Source organism: Neofelis nebulosa, chromosome 1 (assembly GCF_028018385.1).
Source record: "Neofelis nebulosa isolate mNeoNeb1 chromosome 1, mNeoNeb1.pri, whole genome shotgun sequence".
In the NCBI taxonomy this organism is placed as follows: Eukaryota; Metazoa; Chordata; class Mammalia; order Carnivora; family Felidae; genus Neofelis; species Neofelis nebulosa.
Genome location: NC_080782.1, coordinates 124897504 through 124919082, shown reverse-complemented (window position 1 = coordinate 124919082; position 21579 = coordinate 124897504). Strand labels below are relative to the sequence as shown.

Below are 21579 nucleotides of genomic sequence, written 5' to 3'. Positions count from 1 at the left end.
GCTGGAAAGGCCCAGGGAGATGGGTCCCAAGAAAACACAGCCCTGGAGCTTCCTATAATGCCCCATACCTTTCTTAATCCTCAGCCTTTGGGGGAAAGGAAAATACAGAATGGAAGCAGGGTGCATTATCAGGAAATAAACCGTAAGAGAAAACAAAGATTATCCCCAAAGTCACAGATTTCCTTTCCCTGCATGAATAGTGTTCAAGTGTACATGGATGTACACACACACATTTCAGCACTCCCTTCTCACAGCCAGGGATAAACACTGGAATTGATGCTGGGGAAAAAGATGAGGAGGAAGAGATAAATGAGAATGAATTAGTCAAGGGCAAAGAAGACAAATGAGCAGGAAATCCAGAAGAGACTGAAGAAAAAGAGGTCGAGGGCAGCTGATACACAAACAGCAGCTTCCCCACCACCCCCCCCAACCCCGAAGTGGGAAGTGGAATGCGTGGGGAGGGGGCAAGGGAGGTGGTGAGAGAAATGGCAGCTCCCACAAGGTTCCCAGCCGCCTCCATCTCCTGCACACACACTAATGCCCTCAAAAGCATTTTATGCCAATACTAAGGATGAGACATCGATTCACAAATGGATCCTTCGTCTCCCCCCAGTAATTCCACATGGACCGCACACCTGACCTATTTACTGCCTCCATATATTTCTCCATGAAACACCAAGAGACAGAACATGTTGCAGGGAGGAGGTGCCTGAGGAGAGACAGGAGGAGTGAGGCTGGGAAAAAGATATGTCACAGTTTTCCAGGCTTTGCAAGGGTACCCTAAGAGCAAGTGCAAATTCTGCAACATACAGGCACACACAAGCATGAGTGATGGTATCCTGTGTCCTGCTAAGCAGTCTGGCCTGCAGCCACGTCACCTGGTCTTGGTCCTTACTCAACAAGTAACAAGTAGAAAATACGCAGTTTTCTGGGCTTTAGGCTGAAGGTGAGGGTGGGGGAGTGTGGAAACAGACTAAAGAGAGGTGGCACACAGCTGTGTTTTACCAGGACAGCTGACATCCCACATCACAAGCAAGTATCTGGGCAGCAGCAGCAGCTAAAGAAAACCTCAGACAATAACGTAAGTAAAGCCAAAGTCATGGCATACCTTTGAGGCACAGTTGGCACACTTGGGCTGATGTTAGTGCCCTTCCCAAACCCTACTTACCACCCCTAACACTGGATTTGCCTCATCACCTGCCCCTGTACACCTTGCAAAATAAACCTTCCTGTCATTCTTGGCTCTCACTGGAAGACAGACCAAGGTCTTCACATTACGGTCTTCTTCTGACTTCAAACACCATCATTCAGTCTGGGAAAGGGAAACACATTTCAGTGTTTCAACAGTTACTCTTTCCTTAAGTATCCTTGGGCTTTGGGACAAGAAGATAATAAGGACTAAAAATGAAATGTCCATTTTTTTCCATCAAAATTGGCCATCTGTAGGCTGTACCTTTACTTAAATTGAGGGTAGATGCTCCAGCAATCTGTATTATCAGCTTAGTGCAGCCCAGAGCAGATGCTTGGGGCATGGGTAGGAGGAGGCCCTTCGACTTTCTAGACCTTGCCTCTCTTGGGGCCTCATGTCCTCTACTCAATTCAGATAGGACTGGAGGAGAGGACTAGGCCCTGGGTAAAAAAGACATCCTCCCGTAACTTCTATCTTCTCTCAAGGCAGGAAAACAAAAAAATGTGATGAGGATGGCAAGAAGCCAAAGGAGAAGTGGGAGTGCTGGATCTCTGAAAGCTTCTTAGATGGTTGGCAGACCCCACGGACAGTGGCTGCTCTCCAGTCTCAGGGCCAGAGAAGAGTGAGAATAGGAAAAGGTCACAAGTGTCCTGGGCAGGCAGAGTCACGTCAGCAAACTGCCTGAGGGCACTTTGAATTCCACCTCATAAAATGCTCACATTCTTAACCTACAGTTTGTGTCCATGTGTTTGTTTCTCCAAATCTAGAAAAGTGAAAGGGCAAGAATTCCTACTTCTATCTTAAAAGAAGGAAATTGAAGCAAAAAGATAAAAACATGGATATAAAGTCTAGTACATGAATTTAGATTCAAAATGATCGAAGGCCATTTCTTAGCTCTGTCTATTCCTAGCTGTGTGATCTTGAATACAACTTACCAGACCTCAGTTTCTTTATCTGTAAAATGGCATAGTAAGAGCTCCTACTTCAAAGAGTGTTAGAGAGGATTAAATAAAAATATGGAAAATGCTTAACAAAGCACCTGGCACCTACTTATCATTAGAGTAGGGATGATGACCTGCCCTTGGACACACAGGCAATCAGAGCCAGTCCAGGCACCCTGGTACAACTCTCCAGAGCTCTGCCGCTTACAGAATCTACACATTCTTTAGCTGGCCCTATATCTCAAACTTTAGGACCAAAGCCTTTTTTTTTTTTTTTTTTTTTGGCTATCTTCGCCCAAGAGGTGAAGGAAACAGATGTTGGAAGAGCACCCACCCCCAGCTGAAAAAGGAGAGATGAAAGCCAGTTTTCTGCTGAGCCCCAAGGCAGACCCAGCGCATTCAATGCTTTTCCCAGCATACTTGTGTCCAGAGAGCCAGGCCACCATCATGTAGAACTGCCAACTGCAGGAACACCTGTCAAAACAACCTTCTGCTTTACAGACTGAGGGTTAGAGGATGAGCTCTTCCTACAGACACACATTCATTACTATTTATGGGCTGCACAAACTCATATACACATACACAGTCACTCACCTCTACACAAACAAACTCACCGCCTAATCTGAGTAAATACAAAGCTGAAGAAACAACGCAAAGAGGACACTGGAAGGACAGTCCTGACAAGAGAAAACAATGTGCAAACGCTTAGGAAAAGAAATGGATTTTTAAAGAAAAATTTAAAGGACAAAAGAAATAAATTTGGAATAGTCAGGCAAACAGTCTCTTTCCCCCTAAGCCATAATCTACACAGCAAGTCAGGAGGAAAACAGCAACTGAATCCAAAGAGCCTATGAACAACAAAAGAAATGCGGCTTCTAATCCCATAACTAAGTCCATTACTGGCTGGGAGGCTGGACATGGAACATCCTTACCCACTGACCATTTGTGTAGTGGGGACAGTATCTGTCCCAAATATTGAGGTCATGCCTAGGGCTGAGCAAATACAGACTGCTCTCAACAGACTCAAGAAGGAAATTAACTCGAGGAGGCTGCTGGAGGTAGAAAGTTCACAAGAAACCTAAGCCTCTGCCTGAACAGACAGCTACAAAGCCAAAATCCACTCATGCACATGCCTTCAAAAGAGAGCCCAAGAGAGGCTTTTCCAGTAGCAATACAAGGACAGTGCTGGCCCCACCTGAGAGCACATAGAGCCAAGAATTCCATGAGCCCAGTGGGGACTAGAGCCCTGGGAGGAGGACAACATGGGAAGAAATAGGAAGGGGGCATTCCTGATACTCTGCACTCCAAAAGGTGAGAGACATACCAACTCCCATCCCTACCTTAGTAGGCAAGGAAACAGATCTTTAAGAAGGTGGCTAAGCATATTAGCAAAAAACTGCAATCTCAGAGACAAAAGACAGTGGCTCCAGCTAAAAGAAATCAAAAGACAAGCAGAAAGAGAGCAAAAGCAAAAGGGACAAAGCAAATGGGAGCCCAGCTCGGCCCTCTCTAGACCTATCCTTACTCAAACAAGGCTATCAAAAAACTAAATGCTAGAAAAGCATTTTAAGACCCAATCTCCATTTGGACTGCTAAAGATCTAAACAACAGTGAGGGCACTTGATAGCTACATTAATAACCACAGTTCAATGCCTTCTGGCATGGAGCTTTTCAGTGGATCCACGAAGTCTCTGGTAACTTCACACCTACTGAATACAAAGAGGCAGAGAAGGTTAGGGCAGGGTAAGAATGTTGGTGCCATCAGCACAGAGTCAATAAGCAAAGCAACAAGAATAGACTCCCTGTCTTAGGGAGAAACCCAGAGAGAAAGAAAGAGCAAGAATAATCTTCAAGTCATGGCTGGAATATAGGAAAAGAAAAAAGCAAGCAAGGCAATCAAACAAGGAACAATGGTGCAGAATCACAAAGGTCAACAGAGGAGAGAATCCTGAGAAAATCAAGTTCCAGGCAATGATGTCAAGAGATCAGTCAGAATAAGGATGAGAGGGGCACCTGAGTGGCTTAGCAGGTTGATCGTCCGTCTCTGGATTTTGGCTCAGATCATGATCCCAGGGTTGTGGGATCGAACCTCACATTGGGCTCCACATTATGCATAAAGCCTGCTTGAGATTCTCTGTCTTTCCTGCCCCTGCTGCAAAAAAAAATTTTTAAATAAAAAAGAATGTGGATGAGAAGATCCACTGGGTTTGGCAATGAGGCCACCAGAGGGCCCTTCAAAAGAGGGTACATGAGACAAGAAATAGAGGCACAAAGGTAGACTGCTTTGAAAGCTTGAGTGGGTCCATTGAAGTTTGGAGATTTGGGGCCACTTCTCTAAATCCAATTTTTTCAATATTATCACTTGAGTCTCTTAATGAAGACAAAGAATTGGCTCCAGTGGTCAGGTCCTAAAGATGGATCCTCTAATGCCATACAATGGTTTTCTATGATTGTGTAGAGCTACCCCCTCCAACACACATGTCTTCAGGATAGAGATAGGCACAGTCACACCAGCAGAAGGAGGGAGCAGGGAGGCAAAGTCTTTAAGAACAAACTCCCACCAGACACAACTCCACATTCTCTGAGCTCTCCCATGCCCCAAACTGCTCAGAAGTTTTAGTTCTTGCACTTTGTAATACAGGATGGAGAGAAATACCCCAATGACACCAAATCCCCTAGGATTCAAATAAGTATCTGGACTACCCACAGGAAAATAAATTTTGTCTAAGAGCAATTATAGTCAACATTTATAGAGTACTTGCTATGCTCCAAGCAAAGTTCTAAGCTCATTTACTCTTCGCAACAACCATTTGACAAGGTTCTCATTCTGCCCAGGAGGGGACTGAAATTCAGAGAGGTTAAGTATTTTCCCCAAGTTCATGCAGCCAGAGTGGTAGTCAGGATTCAAAGCCAATCTGGCCCAGAATCCATCCTCTTTCCATAGACCACACTGCCTTTCCAGTCATCTATGAATCAGCCACAGAAACTGGACTCATTTTACTTATTCTTCAACAGTGTGAATGGATACAAAGGCACACATTCTGTGTCAGGAGAAAAATTTTTAAATGAGCCTACTGGGGCCCTCTTGTGGAGAGACCCACCTCTACCATGTCCCAAGTTTTTACACTACACACACACACACACACACACACACACACACACACATACACACACATATGTTTTCACACACATATGTTTTGATTGGTGAATGTCCTTGGCACAGCCCAGCTCACACAGGAGGCACAGATATTCAAGAAGAAGAACATCCTTGACTAAGACTGCAGCCAGGTCCCTGGCATCCTGTGTGTCTTCACCTCTTAACCTCCCATCATGCAGACTTCTCAGCTATACAAGAAGTGAAAGTATCTTTCTTCTCCAACCCCCAAACACTCCCCTCATATATACCCAACTGTCTGGTGAGAATGAAGCAAAGGGGAGGAGTAACTATATTGGCCAAGATGATATCCAAGCTTATTTCCAAATAGTCTGTGATCCTGACATCCTCACTCCCCATCCCAAAAACATTTAGGACAGGATTACCTCTACATGGCAAAAGAAAATGCAGCCAAAAAGGTGAATGTGGTTTTCCTAAGCACACCAGTAAGTGACAAGGTGAATTAGAGAAATACCCCAGACCCGGTCAGTTTACTTCCCCCTCGGCCCTAGATTACAAGCTCCCAACAGAGAGTGGGCAAGGAGACCTACTTCTTCTACTTGTTCTCTGATCCTGCCTAATGTCCTTAAAGTGACCAGCCTATGTCTGATAACAGCCAAGGTTACTAGAAGGTGTACTCTACTCCATCTCCACTCCAGTGTAATGAAAAGAATGTGGGCTCCGAATGTCAAGCCAGGTCACCTCACCTAGTTGTGGGACTCTAGGCAAGCTGCTTAACCTCTCCAGGTTTCAATTCCTTCATCTACAAATGGACTTGATAGTAACTACTTTACTTTGCAGGATGGTTCTTGGTGTTAAGTGAGATGTTATGAAGCATATAGTACAGTACCTGAACAAAGTGAGGACTCAAGAAGGTTGTAGCTCTCATTAACAACTACTGTGAGAGAAAATTTTGAATAAAGGACAGGATAAACAAAGGCAGTAAGGGCTTCATTCCCTTATAGAATTGTCTTGTGCTCTGACAATCAAGTCTTTCCTTGGAACCCAGTTTCCCTGAGCCACAGGCCTGCCTACACACCTGCACTACACTCTAGGTGGCTACAGAGGCATTTCCACTCAAACCTCAGCAATGCTGGCTGGCTCCGCATCAGTGCCCAGTGAAGAGCTGACTGAGAATGGCCACTTCAGAATCCAGCTTCCTGGTGTCTCAGGCCTGTCTTCAAACTCCAATACCTCTAAAAGGGGAACAGGGAAGGCAGGAATAGCCAGGACAAATTCAAGAGACCTAGACTTTGTGGATCACTCTAGACAGGGTCAGCTGGCATCTAGGGAATAAGGGACCAGGGCCTCCTTCTTCCCTCTCCTTTAAAATAATGAATGGATCTCCTGATAGTAGGCACAATGGGCTTTCTCGATAGCCTGCTTCCAAAGAATACCAAGGACTTTCACACATTCATCCACACACAACCTGGGGCTGGGGCAGAATCAGAGTTCATCTTTTCCTGCTGTCTCCAAGCTTCCAGAGGAGATCAGAGCCTCTTAGTGAAACTATGATAGGAAGGAAGATATGACTTCCAGTCCATAGCTCCAAATGGACTATGTGCAAATCACTAAGAACACCAACCCTTATTCTGTGCTAGGCACTCTGGCACTTTGGATTTCAAGCATCCAGCATTCACACTCTAGAAACAGGTACCACACAAAGATATTTTACCATTAGCCTCAGTCCCCTGAGCACCATACTTCAGAACAGAACATACAAAAGATACCACTGCTGCCCTCAAGGGAGCTGACGTCCCGTTCACAATTAGTGGATAACATGGCTTTCCACAACAGAATTTGAGACAGCACAATTATCAAAAAGAAAGCCAACTTAAGAAATATACCATGAGAAAATAAATACCGCTCTAGGCAACTTGAGACACAAATTACAACTTTTAAAGGATGAAATGAGCAACAATTAGGTTCCTCCTTAAACTAAATCAGGAGCCCCAAGAAAACAGCATTAACTTACAGAAACAATGAGCGCACCATAAGGACAGGTCACCAAACACAGAACTCGCTACTATCACATTGGCACTGACTATGTCTTCCAGGTAAATCAGCAACTGAAACATCATATTTTATTTTTAACACGCCTAAGAGTCCGAGACTATTTATAATCCCAGATCCTTAAAAACTTGAAAGGAGGATGAATTTTTAAATGTACACATTTACATATGTGGGCAGAAACACAAAAATCTGATGCCTCTCAACACAGCTCAGGGAGCCATAACTCACGGCTTTCACAATCCCACCTAACACCCAAAGAAAATCCGGGCGCCTTCTCCAAGAGATGGTGGGAGGCTGGGTAGGTAGCCAAGAAACAAAGAAACCTAAACTCAGCACTTGGCAGGACCATTAAGGAGCAGAGGATTTTAAATGCATTGTTTCTGACTCTAAATATGTCTACATTTATTACCAATTTGGGATCAGAAACCACATTTAGTTCTGCCGTGACCACGCACTAAAAATATTAAGCAGAGTATTACCTAGGAAACAGCAGTCTTCCCTGCTGCAGCAGTCCCATTTCACAGTCAACTCTGCCATGGTCCCAGGGCTCCCCATCCTGGGCTTCACTGAGAGCCCAGTTAACAAGCAGAACTGCCACTGTCCTGCCAAGACCTTGCTTGCTTTTTAGAACGCAGCGATAGGAGCCAGGGCTAGGGACTACACAACCTTGTCATCTTCTCCAAGGCTGTAACATGGTCAATGAAATTCCATTTCACAGGCCTGTAACAACTAGAACCCACCAGACTGGGAGCTCCATAAGGGTAGGGACAATTGTCCACTTAACCCACTGCTGTATCCTCACCACCCAGCATTGTGCCTGGCACTCAAAAATATCTGCTGATTGAACAAATCAACAATCTCAAAAGGGGTCATCTGGACTAGCACAATGGAAAACAGTGTTGTCATTAAAACAGGTGAAAAAAATGTCTAAATAGGTAAACTATGGATAGTGATGCTAACATGAACACAGATACATATTTTTGAGCAGAAGCAGAACATAATAGCACACACATAGGAATTACTACTCTGAAAAAAAGTGTGACCACCTCTATGATCAGCTATGAAGTTAGAATTATGGGAAATTATGCTCAATGGAGTCTTTCTTCCTGAAATGTTAGCTATACGAGAAAACATTTAAAAGAAGTATTATTCTCAACATAATATTCTCCCTTGTCTGCTGACTTGATCTGGTCCTTGAGATGGCTCAGAAGCCTTGTTCCTGTTTGGCAAGCCCAAGAACAGACAAACCATCCATCAGCCCAAAGAGAGAGTACAAGGGCAAAGCTGCAATCCTAGAGTCCAACTTAACAAGTAGACCTTGTTTACCAGGTCACCTGCCAGTGTGCATCATCAGTATGAATGGTTCCCTAGACAGGTGGCCAAGATGGAGGTGCTGAGACAAAAGAGTATGGAAAAGATGACCTGGCCCAGCTTCAAGACCAGAGTTCCAAATAGGTACCATCATGCCACACAGCCCAGGGCCTCCTGGCCAGCCAAGTGACTGTTAAGAAACGTAGCAGTATACCAATCCTTCCAAATGTTTCAAAAAGTAGAAGAAATGGGAGCACTGCCTAACTCATTCTTTGACTCCAAAATTATCCGAACACCAAAGCAAGACAAGGACACTATAAGAAAACTACAGACCAATATCCCATATAAATATATCTGCAAAAAACCTCAAAAGAACACTAGCTAACGAAATTCAGCAGCATATTAAAAGGACTGTATAACATGATCAAGTGTTATTTATCCCAGAGATACAAGGGTGGTTCAACACATGAAAATTAATCCAGTTAACACATATTGATAAAATAAAGGGGAAAAAAATCATCTCAATTGATACCCAAAAAGCATGTGACAAAATCCAACATCCTTCCATTCTAAAAACACTTAATAAACTAAGAACAGAACTTTAACATAATAAAGGGCATATATGATGAGAGTCATATAAGAAGAACCCACAGCTAACATCAATGGTGAAAGGTTACAAGTTTTTCCCCCAAGATCAGGAACAATACAAGGATGCCTGCTTGTATCATTTATATTCAACATTAATACTAGAATATCTAGCCAGAGCTATAGGCAAGAAAAAGGAATAAAAGATACCATACTGGAAAGGAAGAAACAAAACCATCTCTATATACAAATGACATGAACTTAGATGTTGAAAACCCTGGAGAATCTACAAAACAAACAAACAAACAAACAAACAAACAGTTAAAGCTAATAAAATCAGCAAAGCTGCAGGTACAACATCAATACTCAAAGATCAGTTGTGTTTCTTATACTAGCAACAAACAATCCAAAAGGGAAATTAAGAAAATAATTCCATTTAAAATAGAATTAAAAAAAAAAAAAGTATCCAGGAATAAATTTAACTAAGGAGGAAGGTCTTTAGCCAAAGGAAAACATTTGTACACTGAAAATTACAAAACATTGCTAAAAGAAATTAAAGACAACCTAAATAAATGGAAAAACTTTCTGGGTGGATTGGAACACTTAATACTGTCAAGATGACAGTACTATCCAAAGCAGTCTATAGATTCAATGCAATCTCTGTCAAAATCTCAACAGCGTTTTTCAAGGAAATGGAAAAACTCACTCTAAGATTCATATTCAATCTTTAAAAAAAGGAACCAAGTTGGAGGATTCACACATCCTGATTTCAAAACTTTACCACAAAGCTAATATAATCAAAACAGTATGGTATCGACAAAAGGTAAGCACATACTCTCCCATCTACAGTCAAGTGATTTTTAACAAGGGTGCCATTGACTAAAAATGGATGGAAGACCTAAATTTAACAGTGCAACTATAAAATTCTTACAAGAAAACATAAGGGCAAAAATTTTATGATTGGGCCATAAATTCTTAAATAGGATACTAAAACCACAGGCAATAAAAGAAAAAAACTGATAAATTAGAATCCATCACAATTTTGATTCCATCAAAATTTTGGGGCCTCGCTGGAGAGGATGTGGAGAGACGGGAACCCTCTTGCACTGTTGGTGGGAATGCAAATTGGTGCAGCCGCTCTGGAAAGCAGTGTGGAGGTTCCTCAGAAAATTAAAAATAGACCTACCCTATGACCCAGCAATAGCACTGCTAGGAATTTATCCAAGGGATACAGGAGTACTGATGCATAGGGGCACTTGTACCCCAATGTTTATAGCAGCACTCTCAACAATAGCCAAATTATGGAAAGAGCCTAAATGTCCATCAACTGATGAATGGATAAAGAAATTGTAGTTTATGTACACAATGGAATACTACGTGGCAATGAGAAAAAATGAAATATGGCGTTTTGTAGCAGCGTGGATGGAACTGGAGAGTGTGATGCTAAGTGAAATAAGCCATACAGAGAAAGACAGATACCATATGGTTTCACTCTTATGTGGATCCTGAGAAACTTAACAGAAACCCATGGGGGAGGGGAAGGGAAAAAAAAAAAAAAAAAAAAAGAGGTTAGAGTGGGAGAGAGCCAAAGCATAAGAGACTGTTAAAAACTGAGAACAAACTGAGGGTTGATGGGGGGTGGGAGGGAGGGGAGGGTGGGTGATGGGTATTGAGGAGGGCACCTTTTGGGATGAGCACTGGGTGTTGTATGGAAACCAATTTGACAGTAAATTTCATATATTAAAAAATAAAAAATAAATAAATAAATAAATAAAATAAATAAATAAAAATAAAAATAAACAGAAAAAAAAAAAAATTGGGGGGCCTCAAATAACACTAGCAAGAGAATGAAAAGAAAACCCACCAAACAGGAAAAATCACATATTGATAAAGGTTTAATTTTCACAATATGTAAACAACTCAACAACATAAAGATAAGCACCCCAGTTTAAATACCGGCAAAGGAGGGGCGCCTGGGTGGCTCAGTCGGTTGGGCGTCCGACTTCAGCTCAGGTCACGATCTCGCGGTCCGTGAGTTCGAGCCCCGCATCGGGCTCTGGGCTGAGGGCTGAGGGCTCAGAGCCTGGAGCCTGCTTCCGATTCTGTGTCTTCCTCTCTCTCTGCCCCTCCCCCGTTCATGCTCTGTCTCTCTCTGTCTCAAAAATAAATAAACGTTAAAAAAAAAAATTTTTTTTTAAATAAAAACCGGCAAAGGAGATTAACAAAAAAGGTATCTCCAAAGAAGATACGCAAATGATCAATAGGGTCATGAAATGATGCTCATTACCAGCTGTGGTTACTGAAATGCAAATCAAAGCCACAATGAAATACCATCTGACACCTATTAGGATGCCTATAATTAAAAAAAAAATTTTTAGGGAAAACAACTGCTGGCAAAGATTTGGAAATATGGTATACTGCCAGTGGGAATATAAAATGGTACAGCTACTCTGGAAAACTCTGGTAGTTTTTCAAAAAGCTACACATTGAATTATATGACCCAGCAATTCCACTCCTAGGTATACACCCAAATATCTGAAAACAGGGACTCAAAAAGATACTTGCATGTCAATGTTGCCAAAAGGTGGAAACAACCTAAGTATCTATCAAGAGATGGATGGATTTTTTAATGGATATTTATTTATTTTTAATGTTTATTTATTTTTGAGAGAGAAAGAAACAGAGTGTGAGCAGTGAAGGGGCAGAGAGAAAGGGAGACACAGAACCCAAAGCAGGCTCCAGGGTCCAAGCTGTCAGCAAAGAGCCCAACGCAGGGCTCGAACTCACGAACCTGAGCCAAAGGTGGATACTTAATCAACTGAGCCACCCAGGTGCCCTTTAATAGAGGTTTCAAATGTGGCATATATATACAATGGATTATTCAGTTGTAAAATGGAATAAAGTTCTGATGCAGGTTATAATATGGATGAACCTTAAAAATGCCAAGTGAAATAAGCTAGACACAAAAGGACAAAGATTGTCTAACTCCACTTACATGAAGTATCTACAATAGGCAAATTCAGAGATGAGAGTAGATTAGAGGTCACCATGGCTGGGGGTACAGGGGAGGTAATGGGAAGGTATTTCTTAATGGGTTCAGAGCTCCTGTCTGGGGTGATGAAAAAGTTTTCGTATATAGTGGTGATGACTGTACAATACTCTGAAGGTAATTAATGCCGCTAATACACTTAAAAATGATTAAAATGGGGTGCCTTGGTGGCTCAGTCAGTTGAGCGTCTGACTCGATTTCAGCTCAGGTCATGATTCTCTCTTGTTTGCCCTCTGCCCCTCTCCCCCACTTGCACTCTCTCTCTCTAAAATAAAAATAAATGGTTAAAATGGCAAATTTCACGCTATACCTTTTTACCACTTTAAAAAAGAATTTAAGATTGTCCACAAGTTGGCAACTGCTGAAACTGGACAATGGGCACATGGGTACATTCATTACACTGTTGTCTCTTCTAAAAATTTAAGCAGCAAAAATGATGTTTTCTTTAGTTTTTCTGATAGGTATTCTTTTTGTCAAGGTAAAGAAGTCCCCTTTTATTTCTACACAGCTGTTATCATAAATGGATGTTAAATTTTATGTGTGTTTTTTACATCTGTAAGATGATCACAAAAATTTTTTTTTCCCCTTTAACCTAGTAATATAGCAAATTTTATGTGAAGATATTCTAATGTGAAACCACCCTTGCATTCCTGGGATAAGCCCAACTTAGACGATCAGTGTTCATATCCTGCTGGGTTTCATTTGCCATATTTTGTTGGTCCTCCATGTACTCCCACAATTCTCCATGCTGCTGTCCTAATATCCACCAATCTATACTTTACATATGAACTCCCTGAAGGCAAAACTCATTCCTCATCTACTGCTCCATCCCTAGCTAGTGCAAGGTCAAGGCCACAGCAAGAACTCAATAAAAGGAGCGCTGATAAATAACTATGTAATGAAAGAGTAGGTGGAGGTAATGTACAGGTGAGTACATCAACACCTTAATCCAGAATATTGACATCCACCCAGGTACAAGTACAAAGCAGATTTTTCAGGCAGGGAATCCTTCCAAGGGCTCACCAGCCCTCCATAGAGCTATCTTTTTTGTGGGCAACTCAGTTTGTCTGTACCCTCTAAGCTGAACCCCAGCCCTAAATTCTCATCTCCCCACTTTCCCTCATTACCCAATCAACAGCATTCCAAAGTTGAGTCCCTGCTTTCACTAAAGCAGATGCAGCCCTCGTATCAAAGCACACCCCAAAGGTTAGATCCTGTGCTGGGATTGATTGGGAATGTGGCTTTTGATTCAAACTTAAAAATGTTCCTCCCAATCTCTGAGTTTATTCCCATCAAAATGGCCTCATCCCAACCCTGATTGGAACAGCAAGAGCCCATCCCATTAACAATTCACTGCATCAGCAGCACAGAGGAGGAGAGCAATCAGCAAGGAAAACAGCTGAATTATTTCAGCAGCTGTAAATTATGTGTTCTCTCTTCCTCTCCTCCTCCAAGTCCGTGCTCAACTGTGCCCCACGCCTCCACACTGAACTTGGGTTTGTCAAGTATCTCTACCAACTACAGTAACCAAACTTGAGTTCAAGAAGCGATATTAAAAAGCACTAATTAACTGATATTTAAATAACTGTGTTTAATGTCAACAAAATCACACTTTAAATATCCCCCAGTCTATTAGTTACTTAATGAAATTGCTTAAAATCCTTGGACACTGGCACAGAGCACACTGTCTGGGGGAACAGTTCCCAGGCCCTGGCCTTGGCAGTCTGTAAAAGAGGAGGAGCCCTTACCCTGAGGAAGTGCCCAGAGATCCCAGTTTCCTTCTAGAATCTCCTAATGAGGTGGATTCTTTTCATAGCTCTGCTGGTCTCCATAGGGGATCGAGAACATAACAAACACATTCTGAGCATGGAAAACTGCCAAACCAGGCCACAATTTATTTTTTAGTGTATTTAAAAATATAGGTCTATACACATACATAAACCCAAGAGAGACACTTCTCCCATCTGGTATCTGCTCTTCTTAAGAGTGGTGTATCACAAGACATTCAAGCATGTGTACAAAGGGGATACAACAGGATTTGTGACAGCAGGTAGGGTCAGGGGGCTCTGCAAGATGCCACCAACCAAATCCCAGCCTGCCAGGAGTCATCAGCCTGCAACTGACAGGGGTACACTCAGCCAACAGCAACATCCTAGACTAGAGCCTACAAAGGGACTCTAGGTTCCAGTGAATGAGCTTGTGATGGGGAGGCCAACGGGACCCCAGGAAGTCTCTCCTGCCACAGTAGGCTCCATGGGGACAACTTGCCAGCTACCCTTATCATAGCACCAGACTTCTTGAAAGGGGGTGACATGCTAGCCACCTGCCCAGGTAAACACATCCTAAAAACAATCGGTCTCACAACAGGCCTCTAGGCAGAGCACATATAGTCAAGGATCAGTAAGCATTTGAAGCTCACATTTTGGGCAGCAGATGGTCTGAACCCAATTCCACTGATAGGAAGAGATCATTTTAAGAGTATCAAAGGTGTACAAGATGCCAAATAGCCTTCTCTTGCCCCTTACAGCAGAGGCCCTAATTCTTCCTAGTTTCCTTACAAAACTACCACCTCACACTTCCTGGTTGACCTTAAGTTTTTTGTCTCTGTTACTCAGTACCTTCCCTACATCTTCCATTTAGCTTGATGGGTCTGCCTTGCCACAGAGTAGGAGGCAATTCTTTCCAATGATTCCATCCTGTCTCTCACTGGCCAGAGATTCCTCTTGTGGCAGCTCTCCTTAAAACAGCCACTGCAGCCCCTGGTAGTGCCAAGAGACAACACTGTGGAAGAAGCTTGGTTAATATTACCAATTCTTACCCTGAAAGGCAATCACTCCCATAACAACTAGGTACAAGCTCCGGGTTCAGAGAAGCCACATGTTTGGGTTATAGCTCACAAAAATGTGAAGAGCATCCAGAAAAACAGAAAAGCACGAAGCCCACGCAGCCCAGACATGCTGCTCACTTACTACCTGCAGTTTCACACCCACGCCAAAGCCATTTCGACCTCAGATGAGCAGTTAACAGCCACACCAATCCAGAAAAATATTTTTACAAAGACCTTCTTCACTCTTCCATATAAGAAAGCTACCAAAAGAGCAAAATTTTGTGCACTATGAAAAGATGAAGGAACCCTTACTGCCTACTAGGAAACATATATGCAGTTGCCACCACCCCAACACATCCAACTGGCAGATTACTCACCCTTCAACACATGTGTATTGAGATCTACTGCAACACAAACGTGATCCAAGTGGAGAGATACAAAGACTAAGTAAAATAGGGGTCCTGTCCTCCAGGAGCTTTGAGATGGGCAATGACATGGAGGAGTCCATCAGTCATTATAATAAGCACTGCATTCAAAGACTCCGACAGACATGGTTGGAGGAGTCTGAAGCAGGGGAGAACAGATACCATCATCAAGAGATAAGGGTCAGAGAAGACTTCCTGGAAGAGGTGAGCTTTAAAGATTAAAAGAGTAAAAGGAATCATCCAAACACAGGTGATGAAAAAGGTATCCCAAGCAGAGGCAGGAGTGCTTTTTGAAGACCTGGAGGCATGGTAAGTGGCATCAAGACTCCAGGAACTCTCTTTGCCAGACAGGTCAGATGAGTTTCAAAGACACAGCTCACCGCAGTGTCTTAGCAAACCCCTGGAATCTGAAGAACTGCCCACAGTGAAAGGGAGATTAGAAAGGAGAAAAGGAGGCCTGCTACATGCCTGCTAAAATAAGATAAGAGAGTCACCATTGTTTATGAACTCTGCTTATGAACTCATTCCTTTGCCTTGCAGTTCAGTGGTTTGTTAGCTCTTGCAAATTCTCACCATCTATTAATAGAAAGAGCCAGTCAACAGAATCTGGATTTGGGCTGTATTACTCCCGACAGTGGCCTAAAACCCCAGTAGATAACTTGAACAGGAAAGTGGCTTGAGAATCTAGGCACAGTGTTTGTGCTACCTCTCCCTGAAGGCTATGCCTGCTTTACTCTTCTCTCCAATATTTTATACTCAGCAAGTTCACAGCTAAGCTCAAGCTCTTCCCCCAACACTCCCTCCCTCTCCTTCTCCCCACGTCCACTGCACTTCCATCACCAACCACTGTCAACTTTATCTACTATTTCCCTTCTTGCTCACCTGCCCAAATTGCCATAGCCACCCCCACCTCTCAGGTGAGGGCAAGCCAAGCAGGCTTTCAAAGAAGCCAGAATGAACCTGAGTAGCACCATGAGGAAGCAGAAGGCACACAGCTTTACTGAATCTCTTATTCGCTCAGCCCTGGGTTTCTGGAGCACCCAAAATCCAGTCTCCTGAGTTCCTCTGAAAGGCTCTCAATAAAAGTCACTTTCTTCCTCGGATGAAGAGTCCCACTCAGGGAGCCTATTCAATCACAGTAACAAGCTGGAACTTGGGCTGCAGAGAGGGTTTGGTGCCTTGCCTAAGTCCTCGGGAGATACCAAAACCTCAGGAGCCCAGAGCCCAAAGTCAGACACATAATTATGGGAATCAAATCCCAGGGGAGGCAAGCTTGGCTCCCCACAACCCCACCCCTCAAGGCACATGGGAGACTTCCTATGGGAACTGAGCCAGTGAACTGAAGAGTCTTAATTCCTACTCCCTCTGCCACCCTCCCTCACCAGAAGAGAAGCCATTTCCTTCCACCAAAGCAAGCAAGTGGAAGTCAGTAATTTTCTGGAGGATGATGTTGGTGCCCATAGCAGCCCAGAAATCAATTTCCCAAAATCAAGGACAAAACATGTATTAAATAAAAAGAGCTCTATCTGGCCATGCCTCTGGAGCCTCAACTCAATGGTAACTTCCCTTCACTGCATTCCCTACCAATGGCCCTCACATCAGTCAGGAAGGAAAAATATATGTTGAATGAATGAACAAATGGATGACAAAATGAACAAATAGCAGGCTAAGGAGCTATAGGAAAGGGGCAGCATGAAAGAAGGACCTGCTCAAAACCAAGCGTTCATTCTGTCTCCGAGCACCCATCATATACTCTGTAACCTGCGCAAGATGCTAGGAACACACAGGCATGCATAACCTATGAAAGACAAAGGAGCAAGGAGAAAAGCACTCTCCTTCATCTTCCTGGGATGGCTTATTTCCGAATACTATTTTAAAAGTACCTCCTGTTTTCCTGACACTAAAGCCATGCCTAATGGCACATACGCAAATAAAAACTTCACTTTTTATTGTATCCAGTACTTTGGGGCCTTGTGGTTTCTTTTCCGAGGAAAAACCGTCATTCATCTCCTTGATTAAAAATTGATTTAATTTGGCTTTCATCAGGTAGGTACAAGGGGAAAACACACAGATTCACAGAGATAATTCACCCAGCAACAGGACTGTGATGAGCTCTGGCGACTGCACAGTTGGGTCCCAACCCACCTCCGATGAAAGACAATTAAAAAGCTCACAACGTGGAGCTTAAGCTCCAGCCAAAAGAAATTATCTTCCCACAAGCATCGCAACCAGATTTTTGGTTAATATGAAAACTTTCAAAAGGAAAGGAAAGGAAACCCCAAGGATATTTCACATACGACTTAAAATTTCTACATTTTTCAAATTCCCTTGCAGGGAAAAAAGGCAAAGAGGTCTTTATTTCTCATTCCTACTTTTCAAAACTTATCCCATTACTTGACATTGTCATAAAAATTTTCAATTTGTTGGGGCGCCTGGGTGGCGCAGTCGGTTAAGCATCCGACTTCAGCCAGGTCACGATCTCGCGGTCCGTGAATTCAAGCCCCACGTCAGGCTCTGGGCTGATGGCTCGGAGCCTGGAGCCTGTTTCCGATTCTGTGTCTCCCTCTCTCTCTGCCCCTCCCCCGGTCATGCTCTGTCTCTCTCTGTCCCAAAAATAAATAAAAAACGTTGGAAAAAAAATTAAAAAAAAAAAAATTTTTTTTTTCAATTTGTTGAGAGCTCAGAGCAGAGGTATGTGCAATGGCTGAGGCACTGCAAGCTGCTGTGAAGGGGCTGAGGTGAGAGCAGCAACAGCTGCAGAAGAGATGGGAGCTGCAGTCCTCCACAGCACACGCTCAGCAACATAGCCATGGGCTCAGAGCCTGAGATCAAACACCAGGGACTCAGGCAAGCAGCAGGCTGAACGAACTCTCCATACTTCAGGTTCCTGAACTCAGTGATTTAAAGCAAATGGGCAGACTTTGCTGCAGTGTCAAAGAATCATGGGGTGAAAGGTCAGCAAATCATAAGCACACCTTGATTAAACGTTAGAGGGGCTATACCATAGCTAGAGCATGAACGTCATCTTACCCTCATCTGCTTGAAACCATTCAACAGCTTTCCAGGGTCCTCAGGATAAAGGCCAAATTCCGTATGCAGGCTGTCCACCACTGAGCCAGGATCAACACCTCCAGCTTTATCTCTTTGCTCTCCTTGTCTACAGTTCGCTCTACGGAACTTTTTTTCCAGTGCTCTAAGACATCTTGAATCCCACCTCCAGGCCTTTGCACATGCCACTCCCTCTGCTGGAAACTGTGTTTCCCCTGCTCTTTATTTGGCAAATTCCTACCATTATAAAAGGTTTCCTCCTCACCCTCAAAGATACTTCCTCTAGGAGGCTGTGATTAACCCTCTCCACTGGACCAGACTGCGTGCTGTGACAGCACCCACACTCCCCTGATCACAGCACTTACTACATTTTATAATATACTTATCCTAAGCATCATAACGACAGGGACCATGTCCATTCTGCCCAGCTAGCTCGATGCTTGACACAGAAGAAATGTTTAGTAAATTCTTAAAGGGTGATTTAGATTCTGTGTCAGGCTCACTTCTCAGTTGTGTCCTGATTCACCTCCCCTCCTCTCCCATGCCAGTTATGTGTTCATCTCCCCTATGCCCCAACCACAACCTCTCACATTTCAGTCCTTAATGGATGGCTCACCCAGGCCTTAACCTCACACATGCTCATCAATCATCTGGGCAGCACATGCTATGTGATGGACACAGTGTCAAGTAACCAAGATAGAGAGATGACCAAGTCACCTCTCCTACCTTCTAGGAAAAGAAAAGGCATATAAATAAATAATCGCCACATGGTAAGATAAGTATCATAATGCAGAGAAACATGGGGTGGAAGCAGTGCAGAAAAGATTTCACGCATTTTTCCCAGTGTTCCCTCCCCTCCCCACCCTGTATCCCAGACAAACTGCTCTCTACCTCTCCTCATTCTCAAAGAAATCTCTCCAGCACTCTTTACCTGAACACCTAGCCCAGATCAGTCTTGTCAAAGCTGGGCTCCCAATCAGCTCCAGATTAATTCAAATCCTTTCTGGCTTCTGCTTTATCACCTTCTTGAGTTCTGTTCCCAGGCAGCTCACTCACATATATCCCTGCCTCTGCCCTATCCTGAACCAACTTGTTGAAACTACTATTTTTCCATCTCCTCCCTCAATGGTCTTGAGTGATCACTTCACATTTATGAAACATCTGCACTTAACACAAACATACTTCACAGTCCCCGTCTATAATGAAAAGAAGAGGGGACTCACAAGGCCAAATCACCAGAAAAAAAAACTGAACGCAAAATAAACCTTCCTTAACACAGCCTTTCTCTTCTAATGCTTCCTCTTGCAGATCCAAGTGCTAGACCATCATGGCCCTCAAGAGGATGCATCTGATTGTGTTACATTTCCAGGGAGGTCACAGCACCCTTCATCAACAAGCCCCCAGGCACTGACCCCCTGGCCTGCCCCTTCAGCCTCTTTGCATGTTACAGTCACTCTATCTAGCTGCACATTTACTTAACATGTAGTAAGCATCCCTGTGAGCCAAGAATCACATTCCTCATAGTGCTAAGCACAATGTCCCGTACATAACACATGCTCAGTTAACGTCTATAAGTGAATTTCTAATAAGAAAACCAGGTGAGCCTCCCATGCCCCTTGCCCAGAAATACTCCAGTGCAAAAAATATTCTGCTATGCAGCCTGAAGTCAAAGACCTCCGCCCTCCCCCAGCAAAAAAATCTTCTTATTCATGTGAGCCCAGACCATGGAGACCTTCACCCCAGCTAAGAAGATGCTGACACAGCCCTCCTATCAGTGTGCAAAGAGAGCCAGAGAAACCAGTGCTGTAAAACACCCTTTTAATCAAGTGACTTGTCTCCAGTTAGTGTAGATTTAGGGAAAAATTTTCTCAAGAAACCAGTAATAAATGGAAGGGAAGAAAAGAAGAGAAATTAATGAACATAGTAATTATCCCCTGAAGTTGCAAATCAGAACAATTCCTCACTTGAAGACAAGTATGAAAAACAAGATTAAAGTGCTTCAGGGATGTGTTCGTGAAACAGCAGGTAATAGAACAGATAAAATATATTTACAGTACCTCGCTGGGGACATGTACCTTTTGGCAAATAGGTATCAGATACTAAATACCACTGTAAAAATAATATTCTTCCATGCTTCATTATGGAGTTACAATTATCCATGGGAAAGCAGCAACACAACAAACTATACTGAATGGTACCTGGAATAATTCCAGAGTCCAAGCTGCTCCCAAAGTGTCTGGCACAAGTGGGTTTAAGAACCGGGCTATACTCCCCTCTCTAAGTCTGCCAGGCCTACCATAACAAAACACCATAGACTGGGTAGCTTAAACAACAGAAATTTATCTTCTCACAGTTCTAGAGGCTAGAAATCCAAGGTCAAGGTACTGGCCGACCTGGTTTCTATTCAGAGTTCCCTTCCTGGCTTATACACAGCCACCTTCTCCCTAAGTCCTCACATGGCCTTTCTTTTTTCCCTCTCTACCCATGTACTGAGGAGAGAGAACTCCCTGTGTTTCTTTTTCTAGGGACATTAATTCTATCAAATCAGGGCCCCACTGTTATGACCTCATTTAATGTTAATTACTTCCTTACTCCAAATACTGCCACGCTACGAGTTACAACTCAACATAGGAATTTTGAGGGTACACAAACATTCATTCCATAACACCTCCTGAAGCATGAGGCCTGTTCCCACACACATTCACTGAAAAAGGAAAATGGAGGAGTAGCTAAGAGAGTGGCTTTGAGGAGTAACAGAGGACTGGGTAAGAAACTGGCCATGGGAACACACCTGCTGACTATGGGGAGTGATTGCCAAAGATTGGTGGGTGGCGGAGGCAAGGGGAATGGTCCCAAGTCAAATAAACTCTTTCACAGAAGATAGCAAAAAACAATAGTAACATATAATAGTAATTTATAACACATACAAATATAAATAATAATACTAGGTACTAGGTGCCAAGTATTTGGCATGCAAGGTTTCATTTAAGCTTCATGAAAATGAGGTACTGAAGATACTAATATCATTTTTATTTTA

General features: G+C 43.2%; 1 protein-coding gene across 5 annotated transcripts in view; it reads right to left on the bottom strand.

The window, feature by feature from the left end:
• SIL1 (SIL1 nucleotide exchange factor) overlaps window positions 1-21579 on the bottom strand; it is a 308739-nt gene that overhangs the window by 172113 nt on the left and 115047 nt on the right. The gene's annotated exons all lie outside the window — the stretch shown is intronic.